Source organism: Scyliorhinus torazame, chromosome 4, assembly GCF_047496885.1.
Source record: "Scyliorhinus torazame isolate Kashiwa2021f chromosome 4, sScyTor2.1, whole genome shotgun sequence".
Classification (NCBI taxonomy): domain Eukaryota; kingdom Metazoa; phylum Chordata; class Chondrichthyes; order Carcharhiniformes; family Scyliorhinidae; genus Scyliorhinus; species Scyliorhinus torazame.
In genome coordinates, this window is record NC_092710.1 from 39,928,712 (window position 1) to 39,948,819 (window position 20,108).

A 20,108-nucleotide genomic window follows, 5' to 3' on the forward strand; every position below is an offset into this window, starting at 1 on the left:
ACTCTGTATCTAACCCCGTGCTGTACCTGTCCTGGGAGTGTTTGATGGGGCAGTGTAGAGGGAGCTTTACTCTGTATCTAACCCCGTGCTGTGCCTGTCCTGGGAGTGTTTGATGGGGACAGTGAAGAGGGAGCTTTACTCTGTAACTAACCCCGTGCTGTACCTGTCCTGGGAGTGTTTGATGGGGCAGTGTAGAGGGAGCTTGACTCTGTATCTAACCCCGTGCTGTACCTGTCCTAGGAGTGCTTGATGGGGCAGTGTAGAAGGAGCTTTACTCTGTATCTAACCCCGTGCTGTACCTGTCCTGGGAGTGTTTGATGGGACAGTGTAGAGGGAACTTTACTCTGTATCTAACCCCTCGCTGTACCTGTCCTGGGAGTGTTTGATGGGGACAGTGTAGAGGGTGCTATACTCTGTATCCAACCCCGTGCTGTACCTGTCCTGGGAGTGCTTGATGGGGACAGTGTAGAGGGTGATTTGCTCTGTATCTAACCCCGTGCTGTACCTGTCCTGGGAGTGATTGATGGGGACAATGTAGAGGGAGCTTTACTCTGTATCTAACCCTGTGCTGTACCTGTCCTGGGAGTGTTTGATGGGGACAGTGTAGAGGGAGCTTTACTCTGTATCTAACCCCGTGCTGTACCTGGCCTGGGAGTGTTTGATGGGGCAGTGTAGAGGGAGCTTTACTCTGTATCTAACCCCGTGCTGTACCTGTCCTGGGAGCATTTGATGGGAACAGTGTAGAAGGAGATTTACTCTGTATCTAACCCCGTGCTGTACCTGTCCTGGAAGTGTTTGATGGGGCTGTGTAGAGGGAGCTTTACTCTGTATCTAACCCCGTGCTGTACCTGTCCAGGGAGTGTTTGATGGGGACAGTGTAGAAGGAGCTTAACTCAGTATCTAACCCCGTGCTGTACCTGTCCTGGGAGTGTTTGATGGGGAGAGTGTAGAGGGAGCTTTACTCTGTATCTAACCCCGGGCTGTACCTGTCCTGGGAGTGTTTGATGGGGCAGCGTAGAGGGAGCTTTACTCTTTATCTAACCCCGTGCAGTACCTGTCCTGGGAGTGTTTGATGGGGAGAGTGTAGAGGGAGCTTTACTCTGTATCTAACCCCGTGCTGTCCCTGTCCTGGGAGTGTTTGATGGGGATAGTGTGGAGGGAGCTTTCCTCTGTATTTAACCCCGTGCTGTACCTGCCGTGGGAGAGTTTGATGGGGACAGTGTAGAGGGAGCTTTACTCTGTATTTAACCCCGTGCTGTACCTGTCCTGGGAGTGTTTGATGGGGACAGTGTAGAGGGAGCATTACTCTGTATCTAACCGCGTGCTGTACCTGTCCTGGGAGTGTTTGATGGGAACAGTGTAGAGGGAGATTTACTCTGTATCTAACCCCATACTGTACCTGTCCTGGGAGTGTTTGATGGGAACAGTGTAGAGGGAGCTTTACTCTGTATCTAACCCGGTGCTGTACATGTCAGGAAGTGTTTGATGGGGCAGTGTAGTGGGAGCTTTACTCTGTATCTAACCCTGTGCTGTACCTGTCCTGGGAGTGTTTGATGGGGACAGTGTGGAGCGAGCTTTACTCTGTATCTAACCCCGTGCTGTACCTGTCCTGGGAGTGTTTGATGGGGACAGTGTAGAGGGAGCTTGACTCTGTATCTAACCCCGTGCTGTACCTGTACTGGGAGTGTTAGATGGGAACAGTGTAGAGGGAGCTTTACTCTGTATCTAACCCCGTGCTGTACCTGTCCTGGGAGTGTTTGACGGGGACAGTGTAGAGGGAGCTTTACTCTGTGTCTAACCCCGTGCTGTACCTATCCTGGGAGTGTATGATGGGGGCAGTTTAGAGGGAGCTTTACACTGTATCTAACCCCGTGCTGTACCTGTCCTGGGAGTGTTTGATGGGGACAGTGTAGAGGGAGTTTTACTCTGTATCTAACCCCGTGCTGTACCTGTCCTGTGAGTGTTTGATGGGGGCAGTTTAGAGGGAGCTTAACACTGTATCTAACCCCGTGCTGTACCTGTCCTGGGAGTGTTTGATGGGGGCAGTGTAGAGGGAGCTTTACTCTTTATCTAACCCCGTGCTGTACCTGTCCTGGGAGTCTTTGATGGGGACAGTGTAGAGGGTGCTTTACGCTGTATCTAACCCCGTGCTGTGCCTGTCCTGGGAGTGTTTGATGGGGACAGTGTAGAGGGAGCTTTACTCTGTATCTAACCCCGTGCTCTACCTGTCCTGGGAGTGTTTGATGGGGCAGTGTAGAGGGAGCTTGACTCTGTATCTAACCCCGTGCTGTACCTGTCCTGGGAGTGCTTGAAGGGGCAGTGTAGAGGGAGCTTTACTCTGTATCTAACCCCGTGCTGTACCTGTCCTGGGAGTGTTTGATGGGACAGTGTAGAGGGAACTTTACTCTGTATCTAACCCCTCGCTGTACCTGTCCTGGGAGTGTTTGATGGGGACAGTGTAGAGGGTGCTTTACTCTGTATCCAACCCCGTGCTGTACCTGTCCTGGGAGTGTTTGATAGGGACAGTGTAGAGGGTGCTTTGCTCTGTATCTAACCCCGTGCTGTACCTGTCCTGGGAGTGTTTGATGGGGACAGTGTAGAGGGAGCTTTACTCTGTATCTAACCCCGTGCTGTACCTGTCCTGGGTATGTTTGATGGGGCAGTGTAGAGGGTGCTTTACTCTGTATCTAACCCCGTGCTGCACCTGTCCTGGAAGTATTTGATGGGGCAGTGTAGAGGGAGCTTTACTCTGAATCTAACCCCGTGCTGTACCTGTCCTGGGATGTTTGATGGGGAGAGTGTAGAGGGAGCTTTACTCTGTATCTAACCCCGTGCTGTACCTGTCCTGGGAGTGTTTGATGGGGCAGTGTAGAGGGAGCTTTACTCTTATTCTAACCCCGTGCAGTACCTGTCCTGGGAGTGTTTGATTGGGACAGTGTAGAGGGAGCTTTACTCTGTATCTAACCCGTGCTGTCCCTGTCATGGGAGTGTTTGATGGGGATAGTATGGAGGGAGCTTTGCTCTGTATCTAATCCCGTGCTGTACCTGCCCTGGAAGAGTTTGATGGGGACAGTGTAGAGGGAGCTTTACTCTGAATCTAACCCCGTGCTGTACCTGTCCTGGGAGTGTTTGATGGGGACAGTGTAGAAGGAGCTTTACTCTGTATCTAACCCCGTGCTGTACCTGTCCTGGGAGTGTTTGATGGGGAGAGTGTAGAGGGAGCTTTACTCTGTATCTAACCCCGTGCTGTACCTGTCCTGGGAGTGTTTGATGGGGCAGTGTAGAGGGAGCTTTACTCTTTATCTAACCCCGTGCAGTACCTGTCCTGGGAGTGTTTGATGGGGATAGTTTGGAGGGAGCTTTGCTCTGTATCTAATCCCGTGCTGTACCTGCCCTGGGAGATTTTGTTGGGGACAGTGTAGAGGGAGCTTTACTCTGTATTTAACCCCATGCTGTACATGTCCTGGGAGTGTTTAATGGGGACAGTGTAGAGGGAGCATTACTCTGTATCTAACCGCGTGCAGTACCTGTCCTGGGAGTGTTTGATTGGAACAGTGTAGAGGGAGCTTTACTCTGTATCTAACCCCATGCTGTACCTGTCCTGGGAGTGTTTGATGGGAACAGTGTAGAGGGAGCTTTACTCTGTATCAAACCCCGTGCTGTACCTGTCAGGAAGTGTTTGATGGGGCAGTGTAGAGGAGGCTTTACTCTGTATCTAACCCTGTGCTGTACCTGTCCTGGGAGTGTTTGATGGGGACAGTGTGGAGCGAGCTTTACTCTGTATCTAACCCCGTGCTGTACCTGTCCTGGGAGTGTTTGATGGGGACAGTGTAGAGGGAGCTTGACTCTGTATCTAACCCCGTGCTCTACCTGTCCTGGGAGTGTTTGATGGGGACAGTGCAGAGGGAGCTTTTCTCTTTCTCTAACCCTATGCGGTACCTGTCCTGGGAGTGTTTGACGGGGACAGTGTAGAGGGAGCTTTACTCTATATCTAACCCCGTGCTGTACCTGCCCTGGGAGTGTTTGATGGGGACAGTGTCGTGGGTGCTTTACTCTGCATCTAACCCAGTGCTGTACCTGTCCTGGGAGTGTTTGACGGGGAAGTGTAGAGGGAGCTTTACTCTGTACCTAACCCCGTGCTGTACCTGTCCTGGGAGTGTTTTATGGAGACAGTGTAGAGGGAGCGTTACTCTGTATCTAACCCCGTGTTGTACCTGTCCTGGGAGTGTTTGATGGGGACAGTGTAGAGGGAGCTTTACTCTGTATCTAACCCCGTGCTGTACCTGTCCTGGGAGTGTTTGATGGGTACAGTGTGGAGGGAGATTTACTCTGTATCTAACCACGTGCTGTGCTTGTCCTGGGAGTGTTTGATGGGGACAGTGTAGAGGGAGCTTTACTCTGTATCTAACCCCGTGCTGTACCTGTCCTGGGAGTGTTTGATGGGGACAGTGTAGAGGGAGCTTCACTCTGTATCTAACCCCGTGCTGTACCTGTCCTGGGAGTGCTTGATGGGGCAGTGTAGAGGGAGCTTTACTCTGTATCTAACCCCGTGCTGTACCTGTCCTGGGAGTGTTTGATGGGACAGTGTAGAGGGAACTTTACTCTGTATCTAACTCCTCGCTGTACCTGTCCTGGGAGTGTTTGATGGGGACAGTGTAGAGGGTGCTTTACTCTGTATCCAACCCCGTGCTGTACCTGTCCTGGGAGTGTTTGATGGGGACAGTGTAGAGGGTGCTTTGCTCTGTATCTAACCCCGTGCTCTACCTCTCCTGGGAGTGTTTGATGGGGACAATGTAGAGGGAGCTTTACTCTGTATCTAACCCCGTGCTGTACCTTTCCTGGGTGTGTTTGATGGGGCAGTGTAGAGGGAGCTTTACTCTGTATCTAACCCCGTGCTGTACCTGTCCTGGGAGCGTTTGATGGGAACAGTGTAGAAGGAGATTTACTCTGTATCTAACCCCGTGTTGTACCTGTCCTGGAAGTGTTTGATGGGGCAGTGTAGAGGGAGCTTTACTCTGTATCTAACCCCGTGCTGTACCTGTCCTGGGAGTGTTTGATGGGGACAGTGTAGAAGGAGCTTTACTCTGTATCTAACACCGTGCTGTACCCGTCCTGGGAGTGTTTGGTGGGGAGAGTGTAGAGGGAGCTTTACTCTGTATCTAACCCCGTGCTGTACCTGTCCTGGGAGTGTTTGATGGGGCAGTGTAGAGGTAGCTTTACTCTTTATCTAACCCCGTGCAGTACCTGTCCTGGGAGTGTTTGATGGGGACAGTGTAGAGGGAGCTTTACTCTGTATCTAACCCCGTGCTGTCCCTGTCCTGGGAGTGTTTGATGGGGATAGTGTGGAGGGAGCTTTGCTCTGTACCTAATCCCGTGCTGTACCTGCCCTGGGAGAGTTTGATGGGGACAGTGTTGAGGGAGCTTTACTCTGTATTTAACCCCATGCTGTACATGTCCTGGGAGTGTTGATGGGGACAGTGTAGAGGGAGCATTACTCTGTATCTAACCGCGTGCTGCATCTGTCCTGGGAGTGTTTGATGGGAACAGTGTAGAGGGAGCTTTACTCTGTATCTAACCCCATGCTGTACCTGTCCTACGAGTGTTTGATCGGGACAGTGTAGAGGGAGCTTTACTCTGTATCTACCCCCGTGCTGTACCTGTCCTGGGAGTGTTTGATGGGTACAGTGTAGAGGGAGATTTACTCTGTATCTAACCACGTGCTGTACCTGTCAGGAAGTGTTTGATGGGGACAGTGTGGAGCGAGCTTTACTCTGTATCTAACCCCGTGCTGTACCTGTCCTGTAAGTGTTTGATGGGGACAGTGTAGAGGGAGCTTGACTCTGTATCTAACCCCGTGCTGTACCTGTACTGGGAGTGTTAGATGGGGACAGTGTAGAGGGAGCTTTACTCTGTATCTAACCACGTGCTGTACCTGTCCTGGGAGTGTTTGACGGGGACAGTGCAGAGGGAGCTTTTCTCTTTCTCTAACCCCATGCGGTACCTGTCCTGGGAGTGTTTGACGGGGACAGTGTAGAGGGAGCTTTACTCTGTGTCTAACCCCGTGCTGTACCAATCCTGGGAGTGTTTGATGGGGACAGGGTGGAGGGAGCTTTACTCTGTATCTAACCCCGTGCTGTACCTGCCCTGGGAGTGTTTGATGGGGACAGTGTCGAGGGTGCTTTACTCTGCATCTAACCCCGTGCTGTACCTGTCCTGGGAGTGTTTTATGGGGACAGTGTAGAGGGAGCGTTACTCTGTATCTAACCCCGTGTTGTACCTGTCCTGGGACTGTTTGATGGGGACAGTGTAGAGGGAGCTTTACTCTGTATCTAACCCCGTGCTGTACCTGTCCTGGGAGTGTTTGATGGGTACAGTGTAGAGGGAGATTTACTCTGTATCTAACCACGTGCTGTACCTGTCCTGGGAGTGTTTGATAGGGACAGTGTAGAGGGTGCTTTACTCTGTATCTAACCCCGTGCTGTGCCTGTCCTGGGACTGTTTAATGGGGACAGTGTAGAGGAAGCTTTACTCTGTATCTAACCCCGTGCTGTACCTGTCCTGGAAGTGTTTAATGGGGCAGTGTAGAGGGAGCTTTACTCTGTATCTAACCCCGTGCTGTACCTGTCCTGGGAGTGTTTGATGGGGCAGTGTAGAGGGAGCTTTACTCTGTATCTAACCCCGTGCTGTACCTGTCCTGGAAGTGTTTGATGGGGCAGTGTAGAAGGAGCTTTACGCTGTATCTAACCCCGTGCTGTACCTGTCCTGGGAGTGTTTGATGGGGAGAGTGTAGATGGAGCTTTACTCTGTATCTAACCCCGTGCTGTACCTGTCCTGGGAGTGTTTGATGGGGCAGTGTAGAGGTAGCTTTACTCTTTATCTAACCCCGTGCAGTCCCTGTCCTGGGAGTATTTGATGGGGACAGTGTAGAGGGAGCTTTACTCTGTATCTAACCCTGTGCTGTACCTGTCCTGGGAGTGTTTGATGGGGCAATGTAGAGGGAGCTTTACTCTTTATCTAACCGCGTGCAGTACCTGTCCTGGGAGTGTTTGATGGGGCAGTGTAGAGGGAGCTTTACTCTTTATCGAACCCCGTGCAGTACCTGTCCTGGGAGTGTTTGATGGGGACAGTGTAGAGGGAGCTTTACTCTGTATCTAACCCCGTGCTGTCCCTGTCCTGGGAGTGTTTGATGGGGATAGTGTGGAGGGAGCTTTGCTCTGTATCTAATCCCGTGCTGTACCTGCCCTGGGAGAGTTTGATGGGGACAGTGTAGAGGGAGCTTTACTCTGTATTTAACCCCATGCTGTACATGTCCTGGGAGTGTTTAATGGGGACAGTGTAGAGGGAGCATTACTCTGTATCTAACCGCGTGCTGTAGCTGTCCTGGGAGTGTTTGATGGGAACAGTGTAGAGGGAGCTTTACTCTATATCTAACCCCATGCTGTACCTGTCCTGGGAGTGTTTGATGGGAACAGTAGAGAGGGAGCTTTACTCTGTATCTAACCCCGTGCTGTACCTGTCAGGAAGTGTTTGATGGGGCAGTGTAGAGGGAGCTTTACTCTGTATCTAACCCTGTGCTGTACCTGTCCTGGGAGTGTTTGATGGGGACAGTGTGGAGCGAGCTTTACTCTGTATCTAACCCCGTGCTGTACCTGTCCTGGGAGTGTTTGATGGGGACAGTGTAGGGGGAGCTTGACTCTGTATCTAACCCCGTGCTGTACCTGTACTGGGAGTGTTTGATGGGGACAGGGTGGAGGGAGCTTTACTCTGTATCTAACCCCGTTCTGTACCTGTCCTGGGAGTGTTTGACGGGGACAGTGCAGAGGGAGCTTTTCTCTTTCTCTAAACCTATGCGGTACCTGTCCGGGGAGTGTTTGACGGGGACAGTGTAGAGGGAGCTTTACTCTGTGTCTAACCCCGTGCTGTACCTATCCTGGGAGTGTTTGATGGGGACAGGGTGGAGGGAGCTTTGCTCTATATCTAACCCCGTGCTGTACCTGCCCTGGGAGTGTTTGATGGGGACAGTGTAGTGGGAGCTTTACTCTGTATTTAACCCCGTGCTGTACCTGTCCTGGGAGTGTTTGATAGGGACAGTGTAGAGGGAGCATTACTCTTTATCTGACCCCGTGCTGTACCTGTCGTGGGAGTGTTTGATGGGAACAGTGTAGAGGGAGCTTTACTCTGTATCTAACCCCATGCTGTACCTGTCCTGGGAGTGTTTGATGGGAACAGTGTAGAGGGAGCTTTACTCTGTATCAAACCCCGTGCTGTACCTGTCAGGAAGTGTTTGATGGGGCAGTGTAGAGGAGGCTTTACTCTGTATCTAACCCTGTGCTGTACCTGTCCTGGGAGTGTTTGATGGGGACAGTGTGGAGCGAGCTTTACTCTGTATCTAACCCCGTGCTGTACCTGTCCTGGGAGTGTTTGATGGGGACAGTGTAGAGGGAGCTTGACTCTGTATCTAACCCCGTGCTCTACCTGTCCTGGGAGTGTTTGATGGGGACAGTGCAGAGGGAGCTTTTCTCTTTCTCTAACCCTATGCGGTACCTGTCCTGGGAGTGTTTGACGGGGACAGTGTAGAGGGAGCTTTACTCTATATCTAACCCCGTGCTGTACCTGCCCTGGGAGTGTTTGATGGGGACAGTGTCGTGGGTGCTTTACTCTGCATCTAACCCAGTGCTGTACCTGTCCTGGGAGTGTTTGACGGGGAAGTGTAGAGGGAGCTTTACTCTGTACCTAACCCCGTGCTGTACCTGTCCTGGGAGTGTTTTATGGAGACAGTGTAGAGGGAGCGTTACTCTGTATCTAACCCCGTGTTGTACCTGTCCTGGGAGTGTTTGATGGGGACAGTGTAGAGGGAGCTTTACTCTGTATCTAACCCCGTGCTGTACCTGTCCTGGGAGTGTTTGATGGGTACAGTGTGGAGGGAGATTTACTCTGTATCTAACCACGTGCTGTGCTTGTCCTGGGAGTGTTTGATGGGGACAGTGTAGAGGGAGCTTTACTCTGTATCTAACCCCGTGCTGTACCTGTCCTGGGAGTGTTTGATGGGGACAGTGTAGAGGGAGCTTTACTCTGTATCTAACCCCGTGCTGTACCTGTCCTGGGAGTGTTTGATGGGACAGTGTAGAGGGAACTTTACTCTGTATCTAACTCCTCGCTGTACCTGTCCTGGGAGTGTTTGATGGGGACAGTGTAGAGGGTGCTTTACTCTGTATCCAACCCCGTGCTGTACCTGTCCTGGGAGTGTTTGATGGGGACAGTGTAGAGGGTGCTTTGCTCTGTATCTAACCCCGTGCTCTACCTGTCCTGGGAGTGTTTGATGGGGACAATGTAGAGGGAGCTTTACTCTGTATCTAACCCCGTGCTGTACCTTTCCTGGGTGTGTTTGATGGGGCAGTGTAGAGGGAGCTTTACTCTGTATCTAACCCCGTGCTGTACCTGTCCTGGGAGCGTTTGATGGGAACAGTGTAGAAGGAGATTTACTCTGTATCTAACCCCGTGTTGTACCTGTCCTGGAAGTGTTTGATGGGGCAGTGTAGAGGGAGCTTTACTCTGTATCTAACCCCGTGCTGTACCTGTCCTGGGAGTGTTTGATGGGGACAGTGTAGAAGGAGCTTTACTCTGTATCTAACACCGTGCTGTACCCGTCCTGGGAGTGTTTGGTGGGGAGAGTGTAGAGGGAGCTTTACTCTGTATCTAACCCCGTGCTGTACCTGTCCTGGGAGTGTTTGATGGGGCAGTGTAGAGGTAGCTTTACTCTTTATCTAACCCCGTGCAGTACCTGTCCTGGGAGTGTTTGATGGGGACAGTGTAGAGGGAGCTTTACTCTGTATCTAACCCCGTGCTGTCCCTGTCCTGGGAGTGTTTGATGGGGATAGTGTGGAGGGAGCTTTACTCTGTATCTAACCCCGTGCTGTACCTGTCCTGGGAGTGTTTGATGGGGCAGTGTAGAGGTAGCTTTACTCTTTATCTAACCCCGTGCAGTCCCTGTCCTGGGAGTATTTGATGGGGACAGTGTAGAGGGAGCTTTACTCTGTATCTAACCCTGTGCTGTACCTGTCCTGGGAGTGTTTGATGGGGCAATGTAGAGGGAGCTTTACTCTTTATCTAACCGCGTGCAGTACCTGTCCTGGGAGTGTTTGATGGGGCAGTGTAGAGGGAGCTTTACTCTTTATCGAACCCCGTGCAGTACCTGTCCTGGGAGTGTTTGATGGGGACAGTGTAGAGGGAGCTTTACTCTGTATCTAACCCCGTGCTGTCCCTGTCCTGGGAGTGTTTGATGGGGATAGTGTGGAGGGAGCTTTGCTCTGTATCTAATCCCGTGCTGTACCTGCCCTGGGAGAGTTTGATGGGGACAGTGTAGAGGGAGCTTTACTCTGTATTTAACCCCATGCTGTACATGTCCTGGGAGTGTTTAATGGGGACAGTGTAGAGGGAGCATTACTCTGTATCTAACCGCGTGCTGTAGCTGTCCTGGGAGTGTTTGATGGGAACAGTGTAGAGGGAGCTTTACTCTATATCTAACCCCATGCTGTACCTGTCCTGGGAGTGTTTGATGGGAACAGTAGAGAGGGAGCTTTACTCTGTATCTAACCCCGTGCTGTACCTGTCAGGAAGTGTTTGATGGGGCAGTGTAGAGGGAGCTTTACTCTGTATCTAACCCTGTGCTGTACCTGTCCTGGGAGTGTTTGATGGGGACAGTGTGGAGCGAGCTTTACTCTGTATCTAACCCCGTGCTGTACCTGTCCTGGGAGTGTTTGATGGGGACAGTGTAGGGGGAGCTTGACTCTGTATCTAACCCCGTGCTGTACCTGTACTGGGAGTGTTTGATGGGGACAGGGTGGAGGGAGCTTTACTCTGTATCTAACCCCGTTCTGTACCTGTCCTGGGAGTGTTTGACGGGGACAGTGCAGAGGGAGCTTTTCTCTTTCTCTAAACCTATGCGGTACCTGTCCGGGGAGTGTTTGACGGGGACAGTGTAGAGGGAGCTTTACTCTGTGTCTAACCCCGTGCTGTACCTATCCTGGGAGTGTTTGATGGGGACAGGGTGGAGGGAGCTTTGCTCTATATCTAACCCCGTGCTGTACCTGCCCTGGGAGTGTTTGATGGGGACAGTGTAGTGGGAGCTTTACTCTGTATTTAACCCCGTGCTGTACCTGTCCTGGGAGTGTTTGATAGGGACAGTGTAGAGGGAGCATTACTCTTTATCTGACCCCGTGCTGTACCTGTCGTGGGAGTGTTTGATGGGAACAGTGTAGAGGGAGCTTTACTCTGTATCTAACCCCATGCTGTACCTGTCCTGGGAGTGTTTGATGGGAACAGTGTAGAGGGAGCTTTACTCTGTATCAAACCCCGTGCTGTACCTGTCAGGAAGTGTTTGATGGGGCAGTGTAGAGGAGGCTTTACTCTGTATCTAACCCTGTGCTGTACCTGTCCTGGGAGTGTTTGATGGGGACAGTGTGGAGCGAGCTTTACTCTGTATCTAACCCCGTGCTGTACCTGTCCTGGGAGTGTTTGATGGGGACAGTGTAGAGGGAGCTTGACTCTGTATCTAACCCCGTGCTCTACCTGTCCTGGGAGTGTTTGATGGGGACAGTGCAGAGGGAGCTTTTCTCTTTCTCTAACCCTATGCGGTACCTGTCCTGGGAGTGTTTGACGGGGACAGTGTAGAGGGAGCTTTACTCTATATCTAACCCCGTGCTGTACCTGCCCTGGGAGTGTTTGATGGGGACAGTGTCGTGGGTGCTTTACTCTGCATCTAACCCAGTGCTGTACCTGTCCTGGGAGTGTTTGACGGGGAAGTGTAGAGGGAGCTTTACTCTGTACCTAACCCCGTGCTGTACCTGTCCTGGGAGTGTTTTATGGAGACAGTGTAGAGGGAGCGTTACTCTGTATCTAACCCCGTGTTGTACCTGTCCTGGGAGTGTTTGATGGGGACAGTGTAGAGGGAGCTTTACTCTGTATCTAACCCCGTGCTGTACCTGTCCTGGGAGTGTTTGATGGGTACAGTGTGGAGGGAGATTTACTCTGTATCTAACCACGTGCTGTGCTTGTCCTGGGAGTGTTTGATGGGGACAGTGTAGAGGGAGCTTTACTCTGTATCTAACCCCGTGCTGTACCTGTCCTGGGAGTGTTTGATGGGGACAGTGTAGAGGGAGCTTTACTCTGTATCTAACCCCGTGCTGTACCTGTCCTGGGAGTGTTTGATGGGACAGTGTAGAGGGAACTTTACTCTGTATCTAACTCCTCGCTGTACCTGTCCTGGGAGTGTTTGATGGGGACAGTGTAGAGGGTGCTTTACTCTGTATCCAACCCCGTGCTGTACCTGTCCTGGGAGTGTTTGATGGGGACAGTGTAGAGGGTGCTTTGCTCTGTATCTAACCCCGTGCTCTACCTGTCCTGGGAGTGTTTGATGGGGACAATGTAGAGGGAGCTTTACTCTGTATCTAACCCCGTGCTGTACCTTTCCTGGGTGTGTTTGATGGGGCAGTGTAGAGGGAGCTTTACTCTGTATCTAACCCCGTGCTGTACCTGTCCTGGGAGCGTTTGATGGGAACAGTGTAGAAGGAGATTTACTCTGTATCTAACCCCGTGTTGTACCTGTCCTGGAAGTGTTTGATGGGGCAGTGTAGAGGGAGCTTTACTCTGTATCTAACCCCGTGCTGTACCTGTCCTGGGAGTGTTTGATGGGGACAGTGTAGAAGGAGCTTTACTCTGTATCTAACACCGTGCTGTACCCGTCCTGGGAGTGTTTGGTGGGGAGAGTGTAGAGGGAGCTTTACTCTGTATCTAACCCCGTGCTGTACCTGTCCTGGGAGTGTTTGATGGGGCAGTGTAGAGGTAGCTTTACTCTTTATCTAACCCCGTGCAGTACCTGTCCTGGGAGTGTTTGATGGGGACAGTGTAGAGGGAGCTTTACTCTGTATCTAACCCCGTGCTGTCCCTGTCCTGGGAGTGTTTGATGGGGATAGTGTGGAGGGAGCTTTGCTCTGTACCTAATCCCGTGCTGTACCTGCCCTGGGAGAGTTTGATGGGGACAGTGTTGAGGGAGCTTTACTCTGTATTTAACCCCATGCTGTACATGTCCTGGGAGTGTTGATGGGGACAGTGTAGAGGGAGCATTACTCTGTATCTAACCGCGTGCTGCATCTGTCCTGGGAGTGTTTGATGGGAACAGTGTAGAGGGAGCTTTACTCTGTATCTAACCCCATGCTGTACCTGTCCTACGAGTGTTTGATCGGGACAGTGTAGAGGGAGCTTTACTCTGTATCTACCCCCGTGCTGTACCTGTCCTGGGAGTGTTTGATGGGTACAGTGTAGAGGGAGATTTACTCTGTATCTAACCACGTGCTGTACCTGTCAGGAAGTGTTTGATGGGGACAGTGTGGAGCCAGCTTTACTCTGTATCTAACCCCGTGCTGTACCTGTCCTGTAAGTGTTTGATGGGGACAGTGTAGAGGGAGCTTGACTCTGTATCTAACCCCGTGCTGTACCTGTACTGGGAGTGTTTGATGGGGACAGGGTGGAGGGAGCTTTACTCTGTATCTAACCCCGTTCTGTACCTGTCCTGGGAGTGTTTGACGGGGACAGTGCAGAGGGAGCTTTTCTCTTTCTCTAAACCTATGCGGTACCTGTCCGGGGAGTGTTTGACGGGGACAGTGTAGAGGGAGCTTTACTCTGTGTCTAACCCCGTGCTGTACCTATCCTGGGAGTGTTTGATGGGGACAGGGTGGAGGGAGCTTTGCTCTATATCTAACCCCGTGCTGTACCTGCCCTGGGAGTGTTTGATGGGGACAGTGTAGTGGGAGCTTTACTCTGTATTTAACCCCGTGCTGTACCTGTCCTGGGAGTGTTTGATAGGGACAGTGTAGAGGGAGCATTACTCTTTATCTGACCCCGTGCTGTACCTGTCGTGGGAGTGTTTGATGGGAACAGTGTAGAGGGAGCTTTACTCTGTATCTAACCCCATGCTGTACCTGTCCTGGGAGTGTTTGATGGGAACAGTGTAGAGGGAGCTTTACTCTGTATCAAACCCCGTGCTGTACCTGTCAGGAAGTGTTTGATGGGGCAGTGTAGAGGAGGCTTTACTCTGTATCTAACCCTGTGCTGTACCTGTCCTGGGAGTGTTTGATGGGGACAGTGTGGAGCGAGCTTTACTCTGTATCTAACCCCGTGCTGTACCTGTCCTGGGAGTGTTTGATGGGGACAGTGTAGAGGGAGCTTGACTCTGTATCTAACCCCGTGCTCTACCTGTCCTGGGAGTGTTTGATGTGGACAGTGCAGAGGGAGCTTTTCTCTTTCTCTAACCCTATGCGGTACCTGTCCTGGGAGTGTTTGACGGGGACAGTGTAGAGGGAGCTTTACTCTATATCTAACCCCGTGCTGTACCTGCCCTGGGAGTGTTTGATGGGGACAGTGTCGTGGGTGCTTTACTCTGCATCTAACCCAGTGCTGTACCTGTCCTGGGAGTGTTTGACGGGGAAGTGTAGAGGGAGCTTTACTCTGTACCTAACCCCGTGCTGTACCTGTCCTGGGAGTGTTTTATGGAGACAGTGTAGAGGGAGCGTTACTCTGTATCTAACCCCGTGTTGTACCTGTCCTGGGAGTGTTTGATGGGGACAGTGTAGAGGGAGCTTTACTCTGTATCTAACCCCGTGCTGTACCTGTCCTGGGAGTGTTTGATGGGTACAGTGTGGAGGGAGATTTACTCTGTATCTAACCACGTGCTGTGCTTGTCCTGGGAGTGTTTGATGGGGACAGTGTAGAGGGAGCTTTACTCTGTATCTAACCCCGTGCTGTACCTGTCCTGGGAGTGTTTGATGGGGACAGTGTAGAGGGAGCTTTACTCTGTATCTAACCCCGTGCTGTACCTGTCCTGGGAGTGTTTGATGGGACAGTGTAGAGGGAACTTTACTCTGTATCTAACTCCTCGCTGTACCTGTCCTGGGAGTGTTTGATGGGGACAGTGTAGAGGGTGCTTTACTCTGTATCCAACCCCGTGCTGTACCTGTCCTGGGAGTGTTTGATGGGGACAGTGTAGAGGGTGCTTTGCTCTGTATCTAACCCCGTGCTCTACCTGTCCTGGGAGTGTTTGATGGGGACAATGTAGAGGGAGCTTTACTCTGTATCTAACCCCGTGCTGTACCTTTCCTGGGTGTGTTTGATGGGGCAGTGTAGAGGGAGCTTTACTCTGTATCTAACCCCGTGCTGTACCTGTCCTGGGAGCGTTTGATGGGAACAGTGTAGAAGGAGATTTACTCTGTATCTAACCCCGTGTTGTACCTGTCCTGGAAGTGTTTTATGGGGCAGTGTAGAGGGAGCTTTACTCTGTATCTAACCCCGTGCTGTACCTGTCCTGGGAGTGTTTGATGGGGACAGTGTAGAAGGAGCTTTACTCTGTATCTAACACCGTGCTGTACCCGTCCTGGGAGTGTTTGGTGGGGAGAGTGTAGAGGGAGCTTTACTCTGTATCTAACCCCGTGCTGTACCTGTCCTGGGAGTGTTTGATGGGGCAGTGTAGAGGTAGCTTTACTCTTTATCTAACCCCGTGCAGTACCTGTCCTGGGAGTGTTTGATGGGGACAGTGTAGAGGGAGCTTTACTCTGTATCTAACCCCGTGCTGTCCCTGTCCTGGGAGTGTTTGATGGGGATAGTGTGGAGGGAGCTTTGCTCTGTACCTAATCCCGTGCTGTACCTGCCCTGGGAGAGTTTGATGGGGACAGTGTTGAGGGAGCTTTACTCTGTATTTAACCCCATGCTGTACATGTCCTGGGAGTGTTGATGGGGACAGTGTAGAGGGAGCATTACTCTGTATCTAACCGCGTGCTGCATCTGTCCTGGGAGTGTTTGATGGGAACAGTGTAGAGGGAGCTTTACTCTGTATCTAACCCCATGCTGTACCTGTCCTACGAGTGTTTGATCGGGACAGTGTAGAGGGAGCTTTACTCTGTATCTACCCCCGTGCTGTACCTGTCCTGGGAGTGTTTGATGGGTACAGTGTAGAGGGAGATTTACTCTGTATCTAACCACGTGCTGTACCTGTCAGGAAGTGTTTGATGGGGACAGTGTGGAGCGAGCTTTACTCTGTATCTAACCCCGTGCTGTACCTGTCCTGTAAGTGTTTGATGGGGACAGTGTAGAGGGAGCTTGACTCTGTATCTAACCCCGTGCTGTACCTGTACTGGGAGTGTTAGATGGGGACAGTGTAGAGGGAGCTTTACTCTGTATCTAACCACGTGCTGTACCTGTCCTGGGAGTGTTTGACGGGGACAGTGCAGAGGGAGCTTTTCTCTTTCTCTAACCCCATGCGGTACCTGTCCTGGGAGTGTTTGACGGGGACAGTGTAGAGGGAGCTTTACTCTGTGTTTAACCCCGTGCTGTACCTATCCTGGGAGTGTTTGATGGGGACAGGGTGGAGGGAGCTTTACTCTGTATCTAACCCCGTGCTGTACCTGCCCTGGGAGTGTTTGATGGGGACAGTGTCGAGGGTGCTTTACTCTGCATCTAACCCAGTGCTGTACCTGTCCTAGGAGTTTTTGATGGGGAAGTGTAGAGGGAGCTTTACTCTGTACCTAACCCCGTGCTGTACCTGTCCTGGGAGTGTTTTATGGGGACAGTGTAGAGGGAGCGTTACTCTGTATCTAACCCCGTGTTGTACCTGTCCTGGGACTGTTTGATGGGGACAGTGTAGAGGGAGCTTTACTCTGTATCTAACCCCGTGCTGTACCTGTCCTGGGAGTGTTTGATGGGTACAGTGTAGAGGGAGATTTACTCTGTATCTAACCATGTGCTGTACCTGTCCTGGGAGTGTTTGATAGGGACAGTGTAGAGGGTGCTTTACTCTGTATCTAACCCCGTGCTGTGCCTGTCCTGGGACTGTTTAATGGGGACAGTGTAGAGGGAGCTTGACTCTGTATCTAACCCCGTGCTGTACCTGTACTGGGAGTGTTAGATGGGGACAGTGTAGAGGGAGCTTTACTCTGTATCTAACCACGTGCTGTACCTGTCCTGGGAGTGTTTGACGGGGACAGTGCAGAGGGAGCTTTTCTCTTTCTCTAACCCCATGCGGTACCTGTCCTGGGAGTGTTTGACGGGGACAGTGTAGAGGGAGCTTTACTCTGTGTTTAACCCCGTGCTGTACCTATCCTGGGAGTGTTTGATGGGGACAGGGTGGAGGGAGCTTTACTCTGTATCTAACCCCGTGCTGTACCTGCCCTGGGAGTGTTTGATGGGGACAGTGTCGAGGGTGCTTTACTCTGCATCTAACCCAGTGCTGTACCTGTCCTAGGAGTTTTTGATGGGGAAGTGTAGAGGGAGCTTTACTCTGTACCTAACCCCGTGCTGTACCTGTCCTGGGAGTGTTTTATGGGGACAGTGTAGAGGGAGCGTTACTCTGTATCTAACCCCGTGTTGTACCTGTCCTGGGACTGTTTGATGGGGACAGTGTAGAGGGAGCTTTACTCTGTATCTAACCCCGTGCTGTACCTGTCCTGGGAGTGTTTGATGGGTACAGTGTAGAGGGAGATTTACTCTGTATCTAACCATGTGCTGTACCTGTCCTGGGAGTGTTTGATAGGGACAGTGTAGAGGGTGCTTTACTCTGTATCTAACCCCGTGCTGTGCCTGTCCTGGGACTGTTTAATGGGGACAGTGTAGAGGGAGCTTTACTCTGTATCTAACCCCGTGCTGTACCTGTCCTGGAAGTGTTTAATGGGGCAGTGTAGAGGGAGCTTTACTCTGTATCTAACCCCGTGCTGTACCTGTCCTGGGAGTGTTTGATGGGGCAGTGTAGAGGGAGCTTTACTCTGTATCTAACCCCGTGCTGTACCTGTCCTGGAAGTGTTTGATGGGGCAGTGTAGAAGGAGCTTTACGCTGTATCTAACCCCGTGCTGTACCTGTCCTGGGAGTGTTTGATGGGGAGAGTGTAGATGGAGCTTTACTCTGTATCTAACCCCGTGCTGTACCTGTCCTGGGAGTGTTTGATGGGGCAGTGTAGAGGTAGCTTTACTCTTTATCTAACCCCGTGCAGTACCTGTCCTGGGAGTATTTGATGGGGACAGTGTAGAGGGAGCTTTACTCTGTATCTAACCCTGTGCTGTACCTGTCCTGGGAGTGTTTGATGGGGCAATGTAGAGGGAGCTTTACTCTTTATCTAACCCCGTGCTGTACCTGTCCTGGAAGTGTTTGATGGGGCAGTGTAGAAGGAGCTTTACGCTGTATCTAACCCCGTGCTGTACCTGTCCTGGGAGTGTTTGATGGGGAGAGTGTAGATGGAGCTTTACTCTGTATCTAACCCCGTGCTGTACCTGTCCTGGGAGTGTTTGATGGGGCAGTGTAGAGGTAGCTTTACTCTTTATCTAACCCCGTGCAGTACCTGTCCTGGGAGTATTTGATGGGGACAGTGTAGAGGGAGCTTTACTCTGTATCTAACCCTGTGCTGTACCTGTCCTGGGAGTGTTTGATGGGGCAATGTAGAGGGAGCTTTACTCTTTATCTAACCGCGTGCAGTACCTGTCCTGGGAGTGTTTGATGGGGCAGTGTAGAGGGAGCTTTACTCTTTATCGAACCCCGTGCAGTACCTGTCCTGGGAGTGTTTGATGGGGACAGTGTAGAGGGAGCTTTACTCTGTATCTAACCCCGTGCTGTCCCTGTCCTGGGAGTGTTTGATGGGGATAGTGTGGAGGGAGCTTTGCTCTGTATCTAATCCCGTGCTGTACCTGCCCTGGGAGAGTTTGATGGGGACAGTGTAGAGGGAGCTTTACTCTGTATTTAACCCCATGCTGTACATGTCCTGGGAGTGTTTAATGGGGACAGTGTAGAGGGAGCATTACTCTGTATCTAACCGCGTGCTGTAGCTGTCCTGGGAGTGTTTGATGGGAACAGTGTAGAGGGAGCTTTACTCTATATCTAACCCCATGCTGTACCTGTCCTGGGAGTGTTTGATGGGAACAGTAGAGAGGGAGCTTTACTCTGTATCTAACACCGTGCTGTACCTGTCAGGAAGTGTTTGATGGGGCAGTGTAGAGGGAGCTTTACTCTGTATCTAACCCTGTGCTGTACCTGTCCTGGGAGTGTTTGATGGGGACAGTGTGGAGCGAGCTTTACTCTGTATCTAACCCCGTGCTGTACCTGTCCTGGGAGTGTTTGATGGGGACAGTGTAGGGGGAGCTTGACTCTGTATCTAACCCCGTGCTGTACCTGTACTGGGAGTGTTTGATGGGGACAGGGTGGAGGGAGCTTTACTCTGTATCTAACCCCGTTCTGTACCTGTCCTGGGAGTGTTTGACGGGGACAGTGCAGAGGGAGCTTTTCTCTTTCTCTAAACCTATGCGGTACCTGTCCGGGGAGTGTTTGACGGGGACAGTGTAGAGGGAGCTTTACTCTGTGTCTAACCCCGTGCTGTACCTATCCTGGGAGTGTTTGATGGGGACAGGGTGGAGGGAGCTTTGCTCTATATCTAACCCCGTGCTGTACCTGCCCTGGGAGTGTTTGATGGGGACAGTGTAGTGGGAGCTTTACTCTGTATTTAACCCCGTGCTGTACCTGTCCTGGGAGTGTTTGATGGGGACAGTGTAGAGGGAGCATTACTCTTTATCTGACCCCGTGCTGTACCTGTCGTGGGAGTGTTTGATGGGAACAGTGTAGAGGGAGCTTTACTCTGTATCTAACCCCATGCTGTACCTGTCCTGGGAGTGTTTGATGGGAACAGTATAGAGGGAGCTTTACTCTGTATCTAACCCCGTGCTGTACCTGTCAGGAAGTGTTTGATGGGGCAGTGTAGAGGGAGCTTTACTCTGTATCTAACCCCGTGCTGTAGCTATCCTGGGAGTGTTTGATGGGGCAGTGAAGAGGGAGCCTTACTCTGTATCTAACCCAGTGCTGTACCTGCCTGGGAGAGTTTGATGGGGACAGTGTAGAGGGAGCTTTACTCTGTATCTAACCCCGTGTTGTCCCTGCCCTGGGAGAGTTTGATGGGGACAGTGTAGAGGGAGCTTTACTCTGTATCTAACCCCGTGCTGTACCTGTCCTGGGAGTGTTTGATGGGGACAGTGTGGAAGGAGCTTTACTCTGTATCTAACCGCGTGCTGTACCTGCCCTGGGAGAGTTT

At 51.6% G+C, this 20,108-nt stretch overlaps 1 protein-coding gene across 1 annotated transcript in view; it reads right to left on the reverse strand.

The window, feature by feature from the left end:
* LOC140410199 (E3 ubiquitin-protein ligase DTX4-like) overlaps positions 1-20,108 on the reverse strand; it is a 187,375-nt gene that overhangs the window by 71,457 nt on the left and 95,810 nt on the right. The gene's annotated exons all lie outside the window — the stretch shown is intronic.